The sequence below is a fragment of the Phymastichus coffea genome, unplaced genomic scaffold, assembly GCF_024137745.1.
Source record: "Phymastichus coffea isolate CEN01 unplaced genomic scaffold, Cenicafe_Pcof_1.1 PCOF00028, whole genome shotgun sequence".
Classification (NCBI taxonomy): Eukaryota; Metazoa; Arthropoda; class Insecta; order Hymenoptera; family Eulophidae; genus Phymastichus; species Phymastichus coffea.
The window spans coordinates 2,102,397-2,115,901 of NW_026706839.1; positions in this window are offsets into that span (position 1 = coordinate 2,102,397).

The window sequence follows — 13,505 nt, forward strand, 5'->3', positions numbered from 1 at the left end:
GTAGCGGGATATACAATCCCTTGCGCGTGCTGAATCCATCAAAGTGAATGATGGATAGATATCGCAAATACAGCATTGTAAAACGCAGCGCTGTCCTTGCATAAGCTTCGCTTGTGCGTTATATATATCTACGTATTCTCGAAACGGTCATGTCGATTAAATTTTCAGCAGCGCCGACGACATACATGTCGAACTCCTAGCTTGCAATAAATAAAATAAGGGCTGACGATGTATATCCGCGCGAGGGCCTCATTACACATACATTGGCTCGCTCGTCAGTCGCGAGACGATCCGACAGCCGTGCGAAGCTATCGCGTGCGCGTCCCGATGAATATTTCCAATATATACGGCCTGCGGATCCATATAAGTTTCGACGCTGCAGAAAGTTCGTCATCCGTCGCGAGTCAATCTTTTGCGCCGGGGTTACACGGAGGAACAGCCGGCTTTGGCTCACGGCCCTCTGACTGACGTATAAATCTGCCCCGCGAATTCACTTGACGCGCGTTGACGCAAAAATTTCCCCCTGCTGCTCCCCGCTCCCCTTTGAAATAGTCGCGCGACCTAAACCTCCTGTGTATAGACATGCAGTATAGAACTTGCACAGTCGTCGTCTGCGACTGACGGGTCATTGCAGATTTGCGCGACAGTCCGTGTCAGAGACGCGTCGCGCGCGTTTCTGAGCGATCCAACGCTATTTCGACGTATTGGATATTCGGTGAGTTATGTATCGATGACATTGAACGCTCGTTGCCATAACGACGCGGATACACGAAGCTGCACGAACGCGAATCCGCCAATGATGATAATCATTAATTTTGAGAAGAAACACTAGGGAATAATCGACAAGTGGCTCTAACGGGAAAAGGAGTTGACAAGCGAAAACCTGCGTAGGTTCGACTGGCCCCGAAAGTCCGAACGTTGCCCCTCGACCGCTCACTTGGGCGCTTCTTCCACTTGCTACGAATTTTCCGCTTTTCCCGGGCGTTCTCTCGTCGCCAACTCACCGTCTTGAAAATGAATGAAGGACTGCCCTTAGGGAAGGCCTCCGAATATTACAAAGAAGAAACTTTCCGACGAGCATTGCCAGCGAGAGCGCACGCATGGAAACTCATTGAAAGCTAATAAAGGAAGTGCGAGGCGTTTGACAAAACGCTCACGGAACAGCTATCCCGACATTCGACGCTCGCGCTCGACGCGGCGGATCCCGACAAAAGGCACAAAGGATTTTTCTCACGTCCGTGCGCGCATGCCCACCGAGTCAGTTTGGATGGCCAGCACAGCCGATCGGTTTTGGCGTCGTCGTCGAGGAGCGTAGATCGCGCAAAGAGAATATAAAAGCGTATATCCGGGGCTCCGTTGTCAAGCCGCAGAAGTGCGATACGGGCGTGAGCACACAGCGGCGCGACGCGACGCGAGCAGAGGGTTAAGGTTTCCCTTACGGCACGGCACTCCAGCCGCACGGGAGGCGGTAATAGAGAGACGCGCGCGCGTACACTAAGCGCATACGGTGTGTAGCATCTGGCGCATTGTCATCGGCACTCGATAGCTGTCGTGCCTACACTGGCGTTGACGTTTATGAGCGATGTACACCTACTTTTTTTCCGCCGCGCTTTTTCTTCCCACCGAGAGAACCCTTCGCGACCTGTCGCGATGCTCTTCTTTCGATCTATATATCTATACGTATATCCCGGCTTTTCTCAGCAGCCGCGCGCTCTCAGGCTAAGTGTTTTTCTCCGAGTGACGCTGCAAATTCGAGCACTTTACAGCGCCATGCGATACGCGGCAAAAAGGAGCCTTTATATACGGCACATCGCGCCACTGCGATGCATTGTTATCTGAAAATCCGCGACTTATACTGTCTTTACAGTGCGCCGCGTAGAGTACAGCGACTTGAACATTTCTCTCCTGTGCTCGTCGGATGGCTAAAAGCTAATAACTTTCACCGTGCCTCAATGACAACGCGAACATTCGAGTAATTCATACCGAGCGCTCGTCTTATAAACATATTATAGACGCACTCACTGCGCGTCGATTTTTTTTTTCTCGCGGGAACGGTAAATGAAATTGGGATTATACGGGGATGCGATGATACTGGGAATCGATAGATCGATCCCCTTGATGGAGTCTGAATACCTGCTTTTATGAAAACGATAGCTTTGGGGAAAGTTATTCCAGCGTCGGCTTCTTTTACACTTGGAATGAAAACTCTTATATTACATGTGCGTTTACTATCTTTCGATTCCAAATCTTTTAAACTTCAAATATTCATTTTTAGAGTAAACATTTTACTTTTACAATAGCTTGCCTCACTTTTAAATCTTCACAACGGTCGCGTTTTAATCGAACATTTCACAGCGCCATACCATATTACTACGTTATTGTACCCCATAGATGGACTTTGCTGACGAACAATAGTAATTCCAAAGTAAGAGGTTATTTTCGAGTTATTTTACTTCGGTTAATATACTTCACTTCAAATATTGATAATATCTCTGTGTTTGGCAGAAGAATCGGTTCAACATTGCTGAATCCCTTAATACAATTATTCATAAAATTCATTGGTTCACTGAGAAAGAATGTTAAGAATGCCGAAAAGGCACCAACAACAAATAAAATCTCGTGACTCATAGTTATAATTTAAAAAGCCCTAACTCTGCTCTCTCGAACAGCAAAACTTAAACTAACCCCAAGCGTATAAAGTATGGCGAGAAGCACGTCGCGACAAGCCGCGAGACCAGCACCAGCAGCATCAGCACATCTCTCTGATTAAATTCGCAAGTCGAGTCGAAAACACACGGCGTGAAGAATGAAAAAAACTTGTGTGTCGAGGGTAGTGCTATATTGGCCTGTGCGCGTTCGCGCAGGCAGCGCTTCGATGGAGGGGGGGGGGGGGTGAAAGGGATGGGCCATAAAACAACGGTCGCAGTCTGCTTGTTACCCAGTCGCCGTAAACTCCGGGTATGAATCTGAATTATGGAATTATATGGCGCAGTAACTCATATCCTTAGGGGTGGGAGAGACAGCGCCCCTTAAATCATGGCCCGCGCACATTCGTTCGCAACGCTCGCGCCACACCGCCGCTCTACGACGCGACGTCAGCAGCCTCGCACGCCCAGATTATATCCACGCAGCAACCCTTTGTACGTTGGCCAATCCGAGTGAAAGCGATAGTTCCCCCTTGAAGATGAGACTCGTACATAGGCGATGAGCTGAACGGAGATGAGCTTTTGCGGCTTTCACCGAGTGTTCGGGGATGTCGTTTATTTTTCGAGATGTCACATGGCCGATGGCTGGCCAATTGATGCGCGCTTCCGTGATTTTAGTTGTACATTAGCATCACCACTTGCCTTATGGTTACATTGAAAAATGTCAAAGAGGCATTATAGCGGAGCTCGCGTTTTCAAGTTGTGCTCGAGTACATGCAAGTAGTTTTTACGGTCATTGTATATAATTTACGAAAAATTGTGCAACATAAGGAGATTTTATCTCGAGAAAAACAACAACGTCGTAATTTGCCATTGTACGCCTGAATAATTGTTGAACGTTTGGTCGCATGTGTTTCTCACACGTGAGAGAACACTGGCTTTCGAATGAGATCGATTTAACTAATAGAAACGATAATTTCTGAACAACTATTGGTTGCGCACAATGAAGAATGAGTCTCGATGAAGCAGGCAACAATTAAACTAATTTCCATAAAATAGCAATAAAGCCATCGTTTTCGGGATCCCGTATCTCCGCGTATGTCCGTGGATAGATAAGTAAATCACGGATGACGCTCGAAGACAGCTCCGGCGCTGCACGGTACGGCAAGGTATAATACTCCTTCATCGTGTGCGCGAGCGAAAGCCCCTTCACCGACACGTTGATTCCCGTAGTGTGTCCGCACAGGGATTGCGCCGGACGTTAATAGCAGCCATAAAGATGGTCAGCTCTTTATGATACATCGCCAAAGGCTCTTTCTGGAGCTGATAGGCTTCCCCGCTCCCCCTGGCCCTCCGCTCGTAATTTACAAGGCGATCGTCGGCAGAGAGAACACAATCCGCAAATGGCACACATATTGTTTGGTCGGAGTCTGGGATTTGAACGCGTGTAAATAAAAATGCGCGCGATCGTGCTCGCCAGCGTAAATCAAGCGAACGAACGAGCAACGAGCGATCATTACACATCGCCGACGCAAGGCCATTAATTATCGATTTGCAATTGAGCGCGGCTATCCGCGGCTATTCGCGGCTGCGCGCGCGTGCCTCGCGACAGCCTTTTCAAATCAATAATAAAAACGTCGCGCGAACGGCCGGTTTTTATTCCCGGCGCCGCTTATCCGCGGACCCGTTGCCTTTTTCGCCGGCTAATGGCCACGGCGGTCGCGCGCGTTTTATAGAACGGCTTTATTGCCGTAATCAATGAGATCGGCGTAAATCATAAAAGCGAGATAAAGGCGCGGAGCGCGCGACGCCCACACCGCATCTGCACGCCACGCACTCGACAAAGACACCTGCGCGGGCTGCCGGCTCGTTTCGACATCGCGCTATCCTTGTCGCGGCCGCGGCCGCCACGGTAATAGAGTTGCGCGTGCTCTCGCATCCAAGATGAATTATCCGTTTCGCGCTGAGACCCACGTGCGCGCGGCAGCGCCAGCAGCAGAGGAGCGTTGATTGCTCGACGTCGATAAAATCACACCCTCGTCGATTTATCCCCTGAAAGAGAACCTGAATTACGAGATGCTGCTGCGCCTACGATTCGAATGCATTCAATTGATATTCCGTAACGTTGTATCGACAGCAGCTAGAACGGTTTTTGCGTGGCTTTGAATTATTACACGACGGGCGTTAATTTCGTGTGGAATATGTACAACCTTAATATAGAATTTTAATGCATGCGCAAGCAGCAATTTGCATGCGTATACTATTAAGTCAGCTTTCAAGTGTAATAATGTTGGAATAAAGTGTTTATTATACGCGGATCTTTGCTCAATCTCGCTGCTATAACTTTATTAAATTAACGCTCTCTCTCGTTTTGTAAGCTTCTTATTAAAACGTCTGAATACTGCATTGCCACATTATGTATGAATAATACTTGTGCAATACTCGCAGATATGCTAAGTATTCCGATGTGCGTTACTCGATGCTAACCGATACTCGATCGTCTGTCGGTTATCCACACTCAAGGTGCCACTTCATGAATACAAAATATTAATAGATATCAATTTTTTTTTATCGTCCGAGAAAATCCATTAAAATCAAGGCTCGCAATTAGCATTCAGCAGACTCGCGAAAGGAAATAAACTGCTCGACGCGCTGATTAAAGAGAGCAGCGTTGCATGGAGAAACGTCGAGTAAAGCGTATACGCGCACGTGACGAGAGAGAAAAAAGGGGGCACTAAAAGAGCTAGAAAGGAATGACAATGGTGACGATGTGCGATGTGCGGCACGGCCAGCGGAACTCTAAGAGATCCTGGCGCGACGAAGCTGACGTAAACCTGTCGCTCGTAAACATCGCGCTTACACACTGGGTGTGCGCTGCTGCAGGAGGAAGCCGTAAAGATGAGAGCCGTCCGGGGAGCCACTATGAGCCGCGATGTCACGCAGCTGTCCTCTTCGACGCATTAACCACCGCCTCTTTTCCTCCTCTGTGTGATATAAGTCTGCTCTTCCTCGGCGCACGTCGGTCGCGCCTCTACTTTCACTCTTCCTTCTTATTCTTTCTGTTTATTTTTTCCCCTCCTCTCCTCGCCTTCTCTTGTACTTGTTGACCAGCTAGACTACGCGTATGCTTACGTTGATTTGTTAATGGCTTAATGTAGCCGTAAACGGCGCCACCAATGTCCACAATTTATTAGAAAATTAACTATAAGAGGCATGAGTTAATGAGTTATTGCACAGGATTCAATGGACGTATAGGTACAAGATTTTCATTAGCTCTCTTCGTTTGAGCATTTTTGCCTATAGCAAACGAATCAGAGGATGAATACTGTAGAAAGCTAATATTATACTTGTTTTACGAATGAATTCATCCATATTATATTTCATCTTTATTTTTATTTCATCTAACTTGACGTCTTTCTTCGCATATTAGAGATGTTTTTCGTGAATAAAACGTAATTTTTTTTTTTTAACTTATTTAACCTATCGACTTAGCCATTACCATTGAGGAAAGTTGAATAATGTTATTACTAATTTTTATCATTATTTTTCAAGCAACACATTTATATACTACGATGAATTTCTTACTTTGGGCAAATTGGGAAAAGAAAAGTACAGGCCATCTAAAGTTTACTGTGAGAATGAATTTTGTTCGATGGTATGGAACTGCTCTAGTTGAGTTGAGAAAGAAGAAGAAGGGGCTTGCTTAGCATTTAACACCAATGTAAAAAATGATATACACTCTTGGATCATAAATGTAAGCGGTTGAAGCCTTTCCAGTAAATAATAAAAAAAGAAAGAAGAGCTCGAGATGTTGGAGACGTGTCTATTAAAAAGTACAGAAAGCCTGACACGTGCAACGAGCTCGGCCGAAGAAAAAAAGTAGAAGCGCATCGTGGATATCGCGCGCGCGTGGAACGAAAATATACCGACCGAGAGCTGCACGCGCACGCACCTCCCGCGCCGGAAAGCACATCGATCAGCCGAACGCGAGAGATGCGCGACGCGTATCCCTCCTCTGCGAAGAAAATCGTGCGGGAGACTCTCTCCCGGCCACACCAAGCCGCTGCATGACTGTCGTATATATCTCAAAGTGTTACGCCCAGAAGAGCTGAGAGCTTAATTGACTAGACGAGTTGCGTGTAACTTGATATGGGCGTGCGGCGACGTCCGTGAAAATAAAGAGACAAAAGACAATATAAACGCTTCGCTTCGCTGCACTCCCGCGAAAGATTAATCGTCGAGTTTTTTGCCGCTGAAAATAGTTTACCGCAGGATCAGACGTTTCCGCGTCAATTTTCTCTATTCAATGCGGGATTCAAAAGTTCTCGAGCCGTACCACGTTTGAAAAATCAAAGAAAACTCTTGTGTTACAACTAGTGAACGAGTCACTAAACAACTAATAACATTACGATGAATAGCACCAGCGCGAGTCTGAAATCGAATCAAGCGTCAAAAGCTCTCTCTGTTGCTCGAGTTTGTAACGTTACGTATATATGACGCGTCAATAAAACCTTCCTATTAGCACCGCCAGCATCCCCTCTAATTCGAGGCATCACTCTTTCCTCCTTTCTCGCGAAAGAAAGAAAAAAAGGGCGCGCAGGCAGGCAGCAGCCAGCTGAGTGAAATTGATTACCCAGAAGTATCAACAAGTCAAGTTCCGTATCATCCGTGCAAGCTGCATCAATTAAGCGAGCAAATATTTCAAAAGCTACGGGGGAGAAGAAAAAGAAAAAGATGCGAAAGAGTAGATGAGTCAACCGCGAGAAAATAAACAGTGACAAACAAGAGAGAAGATTAAGAGAACGAAAGAAGCAAAGGGAAGCTGAAGGTGAGCTTCGAGAGTGGTAGTAATAGTATGTGCGCGCACGTGTACGTGTGTGTGGTGCCGCCTGTGCTGCTGCTGGGAGGGTAAGTGATAGCTGCTCAGCTCGTTGGCGTGAGCGACGGAGCGTCCTTTATCCTTGTCCGCGTGCGAGCAAACTCTAAGCCGCTGCCACTGGCGCGGTGATGTATGGCCCGACGATTGCAGCCAGACTTTCACTATAAATCCCTGCTTCACCTACACACCAGAACGCGAGCTCTCGTCTAGAACTCCACTCGCACACACCAAGCAGGATAAATAGATCGCCACTAAAGGACAGCGGTAATGTAAGACGCGCGCCGCCCTTACTTTATTGCTTCTGCTTTTTTCCGCTCTTGCTCTTTTCTCTCGCTCTCGCAGACTTCCAAAGTAGCCTTTACGCTTCCACGCGCGTTCTTGTAGATTGCACGAGAGATATTTGTGCCCGCGCGGACTATCACTGTTACTCTAGAACTTCCAATTGAAACGCATGATTTTTATCAATGATTTATTGCTGTCTTCTTTTTCTTCGTCTGCAATTATTTGGAACTTGAGCTGTTTTTCCCGGACACGTTGTATCTTGGCCCACAGTTTTGCTCCCCAAGATCTTCATTCCTTGAATAAACTGCTCGCTCCCGACGAATTTTTCATTTGAATTCAGTTCACGCACAAGTCAGATTAGTACTTTAGCTCGAAAGCGTACAAATAATTAAACCTAACTTTTGCATTGGATACCAAGTGTTGAACTACGAGAATGGAATTCATTGAAAATTGCAAAATACGCGAAATAAAAACTGTCGCCAAGTTAATACGAAAAGAATGGAATTAAGAAAAAATCGTACGCTTATCAAAAATATCGATTAATTGATATTTCGGAAGTAAGTAATAATAAAAATCGAAACTGATCGGACAACTGGGTAATCTATATGACGTATATCCGCAATGCTTCTTGTCAATGTGTAGAAATACAAACGACAATGCAAGAGTTTGTAAAACACTTTTAAACGAGGAAGATGACCTTCTGAAAATGTGATATTCGCGACAGATTTGCTACGTTAATAGCACAACTACCGTGCATCAAATGTTTAATACACCTGGCAGAGAAAGAAATACGGTTGAAGCAAAAGATCCGTGGAGTAGAAAGAAACAATAAACGGTGGCATGGCAGGCCTGTGCTGACGATTCGCGCAGGGGATGATCGATGTCTCTTTCTCGGAGTAGGATCGTGTCTGCTGCTCGCTCGCTCGCGCTCGCGACAAACAAACAATCGTTAGCGATCCTTTCCGAGGGATTACAGCAGCAGCAGCAGCAGCAGCAGCAGCAGCAGCAGCAGCGAGTTGGAAGCAGGCGCGTATAGGCGCTTGTAGGTGGTAGGCAGCCCTCGGACAGAAACTAATGGCCGGCTGTCTTGCGGCGCTGAGGTCAGCCATCCATCAGCCTCGCAGCGACTTTTCGCGTCTCGGCGGCGGCAGAAGCGTGCCCCCGTCAAATAAGTTATTGCCATGAGAAATGGCCGACCGCGCGAACGCAACGAATTCGATAGCTCGTTATCAATCAAAAATAACGAGGTTGCGTCACTAGCCGCCGGTCGAATGCATCGCGCGCGCTAACGATCGCGAAAGCTCTCCCGAGGCCGTTCTCGCCGAAAAGCCACCCCCGCGTCATAAATAATTTATACGCGCGCGAGAGAGAGATTTATTTGCGCTAAGTGGCCGCCGCGCGGCGACTCGTAAAAGGCGCGACACGTGCGCGCCGCTTTGCGGCCTCATCGTTTTTTTTTTTCCCGCGTCTCTCTTCCTTTTCCTTTTTCGCGGGATCCCTGTGTGCCGCGTGCACCGCCTGTAATGAGAATGTATTGCTCGGACACGGAGCACTGCTTGTATTATATATAGTAGCGTGGCGACAGAGATGCATATATACGCGCACCCTGCTGCTGCAGTTGTGTGTATGAGTTACGATATGGCTCTATTCTCAAGGAATCCTTTGACGATTTCACCATGCGTAATTCGGTCGATTATACTGTCTAGTGGCACTGGCTGTGCGCGAATCTCCTATTCGGACCATTAAAAGCTGACTCGTTCAATTAATCGCTCGAATCCGGTTGACCGAAACGGTTTTTAACGAACGACTTACACGTAAGGCTTTCTTGGTTTGCAACAGTCACATGCCGTCGCACAGACGCCTCTGCAGAAAAGCAGATGGAGAGAGAAAGAGAGCCGACGAGAACGGCAGCTCACGGGTCTTCGGGCGAAATCGCCAACAACGGGCACAGCGAAGGCCCAGCGAAATGATTAACAAGCAAGATAAAAGGCAGGACACGATGTTAATGCGGCGTAACGAGGCAAAGCAGAGCGAGAGGAGCGAGCGATGCTCGCGGCGCTCCGTCGAATTACAACGATACCCATCTCGATTCGTGCGCGCGGCCGAAGCGAGAACTTGGCGCTCTCGCGACAAGCAGCGCAGCGCCGTGGACGACGCTGCCTGTCTGCCCACCCCTCGCAGACTCGTTTTTTCGCCGGCCGGAGGAGAGCTGCCACGCGATCGCCTGCACAGCTCGAGGCGCTTTGTCGCGGCCGGACGAGTGCGACAATTGGCCGTACTCGCGCTCGTATGCGCGCCCGAGAAACGCGCGTAAATGCCTCGTAAAAGGCGAATTAACTCGATCGAAGAGTCGTAGAGCGAATTTATTAGGGGAATATAAATTCGGCCGCGGAAACAATATTCTGCGTGGCGCACGGGCAAAAACTAATTCCGCTTTACGCGGGGGGCGGCGCTGCCCATGAATACGCGATGCATCACCTAATCTGATGTAATAATTTTGTTAAGGGGCCACATTACGGGCCTATAATACGCCGAGCAGCAACTCACTCGTTCTGGCTCTCTCCCCCGTTATAATCCAGCGCACGCCGGGCCGTTATCTATCCGCGCCGTCGCTTCGTTAAGAGGCATTTTAATGCCGAGCGCATATTCGCCGGAGGAACGGCCAACTGCGAGAGAGAAGAGCAGGGGGACAATAAAAGGAGCATCGCCCTGCCAGAGAGTGAGAGAGCTAACGAGTGAGCTGCTTCGAACCGAGGGGGTTTAATGGGGGCAAAGAGGGTGGCTGATGCTGCTAGTCGTGTGGCAAAGGAGTTAGCTGTGCATGATACTGCCGTGAAAAAATACGCGCGCGCGCGCGCGCATGCACACACTTGCCGCCAGAGGGTTATTTGGTTCTTAGCTTTATGCTTGTTTTATTAGCTGGGTTTCAGCTTTATGGCCCGGATGTATGAATATGCATCAACGAGATTCTCTAATGAAAAAATTAGCTATGTATTATTTTTATTCGCCGCTAGTAATACTGATCCAATTCTTTCAAGAATCGATGACGACTTACGTGTTTTCATCAGTCCTGTGTACACGCGACGACAGTATCGCAATATCGACTGATTTTTATTTAATAATGTTCCTGCACTCTTTCAATGGCACAAATGTGGTCATTTTTTCTTTTCTTTTCAAATTACATAGGCAGCGTAGCGCACCTGCGGAAGAGCCTTGTCTTCCATTGTTTAAGTTCAAAATCTTAATTGCAACTGCATAACCACGTACTGCTTTGAAATATTGTCTTTTATAACTTTGGCAAATGTCTACTTTCTTCGTAACTTTTTTATCCATAGGCTTAAAAAATAATTATCTCTAAAGTTTTTTTACGGTTTTTAGTTACTTGTTTTTTATATGTTCTAACGGATAGAGTACACTAACCCAAGCCAATCCCTATAGCTACCAAAAGTTACAAATACTGTATTATCTGTATATTTAGTATTAACTTATTATATTCTAGACACTTTGCCACTTTTTCTTTACAATTGTATTTTCCCATTCGTTAAAATATTAGAGAATTTGTCAATTCACAGAGCACATACTTGAGATACCAAATACATGGCAGTGGACCGAGGATTGTATTTAATGTCTTTATAACCCTAAAGTCATTTCCAATTTTTGCTCTTTGTTGCCTTCCCAAAGAGATCACTACTGAATGTAACACCTCTAACCTCATATCTGTAAAGTTTTCGTAACAAAAATTTATAATCTACTGCATCGAAATAACGCAAAATCCTACTAGTTGGAATAGTTAAATGTTTCATCACACATTGCTTCGTTTGGAAATGAAGATGACGTTAATGAAAAGCTCGTTGGTGCGTTTAAAAAGATAGCAATAAATGATTTTTCGCATGAAAATGACGATAACCCGACTGCTCTTGGAAAATATAAATCGGTAATCCTGCCGAAACAAAGCCGCGAAATCTATCACGCTTTGTTCCATTCTATTAGTTGACTCGACCGCGAGCGGCGTCCGTCAATGCTCGTGTCCCACGGAAACGTACACGCATAGCCGATCGCTCGGCGATTAGGAAATTAATCATCGTGCTTGCGCGCTGAAAACGCGCGACCGACACCCTTATAAATCATTTCCCTCTCGCATGTGCGTCGAGGAGTAGCTCTATCGCCAAGTGCTCGTTCTTCGGTGACAGTGATGTATCGGGGCGGGCGCGCGCGAGGCTGATTTTTGCTTGTCCCCTTTAATTACTCGTCGTTCGCAAAGAAATGAGATGGGCCCGCTGGCATTTCGTAGTTGTGATTCGATCTAGCGCTGCGTCGAGTCGTCGCGTGCTTTCAAAAAAAGAAATTACGTTACTTGGCAAAAGCAAGTCTGGAATGAGATGCTGAATCACAGAACAGATTTTCATGGGGTAATTGCCTACTAGTGCCAATAACAAAGATTTTATTGCAATTGTCAACGAGGCTGGCGGAATAATTTCACAGCCTTTTTTCTACGAAATTCATTCTTTTATAAGATAAATAATTAAAAATCGAATTTTTTCATTATATTACACTAACCGATATCAGATGCAAATTTAATGGATAACCAGCAGCTTAAAAAGTACCATTAAAATAATCAACAATCTTTTTCTCATGGTCAATCGTCGATAAGACTGCTTTCGCGTAAGAATAACTATGAAATGATGAACCAAAAACTAATGAGTTTGCCATTTACCAAAAGATCAAGATACACTTATACAGAAACCGAATGTTCGGTGTCTTAAACGTCGTCTTTAAATTGCTTCGCAGCCATACGAGCAGAACCAGCCACGCGCAACATCGTAGCATGATATACAGTCAATGCACATTTAGCGAAGCATCATCCTCGTTTAGCAAACACATACTCCGCTCCATATATCTCTCTCATCAAGCCTCGCGCGGCATCGTCCCAATTGTTCAACGCATCCCGGAATAATAATCCGCGATCGTTGGCTCGTCGCTAACAAGCCTGTAAATCATGTAATCAGTGCGGCGCGCGCAGAGCAAACAAACGCCCAGGAATTACCGTCGCGCAAACAGTAAATCGCGCGCGCATACAGCGCGGAGTAGGTATAAGAAAGCCGGGCGTGGGATCGATCGCGTACGCGCGTAAAAGCCGCGGCGGCCGGCGGCCGGCGGCATAATGGCGCGCGGCAATGCTGTTTAGAGCGCTCGCGCGCTCGATATAATTCACTGAGCGCGTCCGCGGGCTCGTGCCGGCGCCTGTACGCGGCGCGTTAATCGAGTAACGCGCCGCTAACGAGCCGAGTATGTTTAGCCCCCCTCCAAAGAGCCGTGCCCTGCGCCCACTACCCTCCCTCGACCTCCCTCTTCCAATGTTAATCCACTCTGCACCTCCGACTAATTAAGGAAATAGCCGTAGGTTTGGGCGCCGTCCCGACTCCCCTTTTTCGCTTTCGCCTCGCAACGAAAACGCTCGACGGCGAGGAGGCCGCCACGTAAGATCGCCGCGCGTCTAATCTCTGCCGAATGCACCGCGGCGATCCTCCGGCGTTCCTCCGCCGCTCCTTTTTTTCTCTTCTCTTTTTGCGCGTCACGGCCGGACAGCCGAATTGACTGATGTCTTGGGAGCGAGGGGGGATACGGATCGGTTTTGACCGAATCATCGCTTTATCGGCACTGACAGGGGCCCACATCAAAAATGTATATTAAAGCTAGCA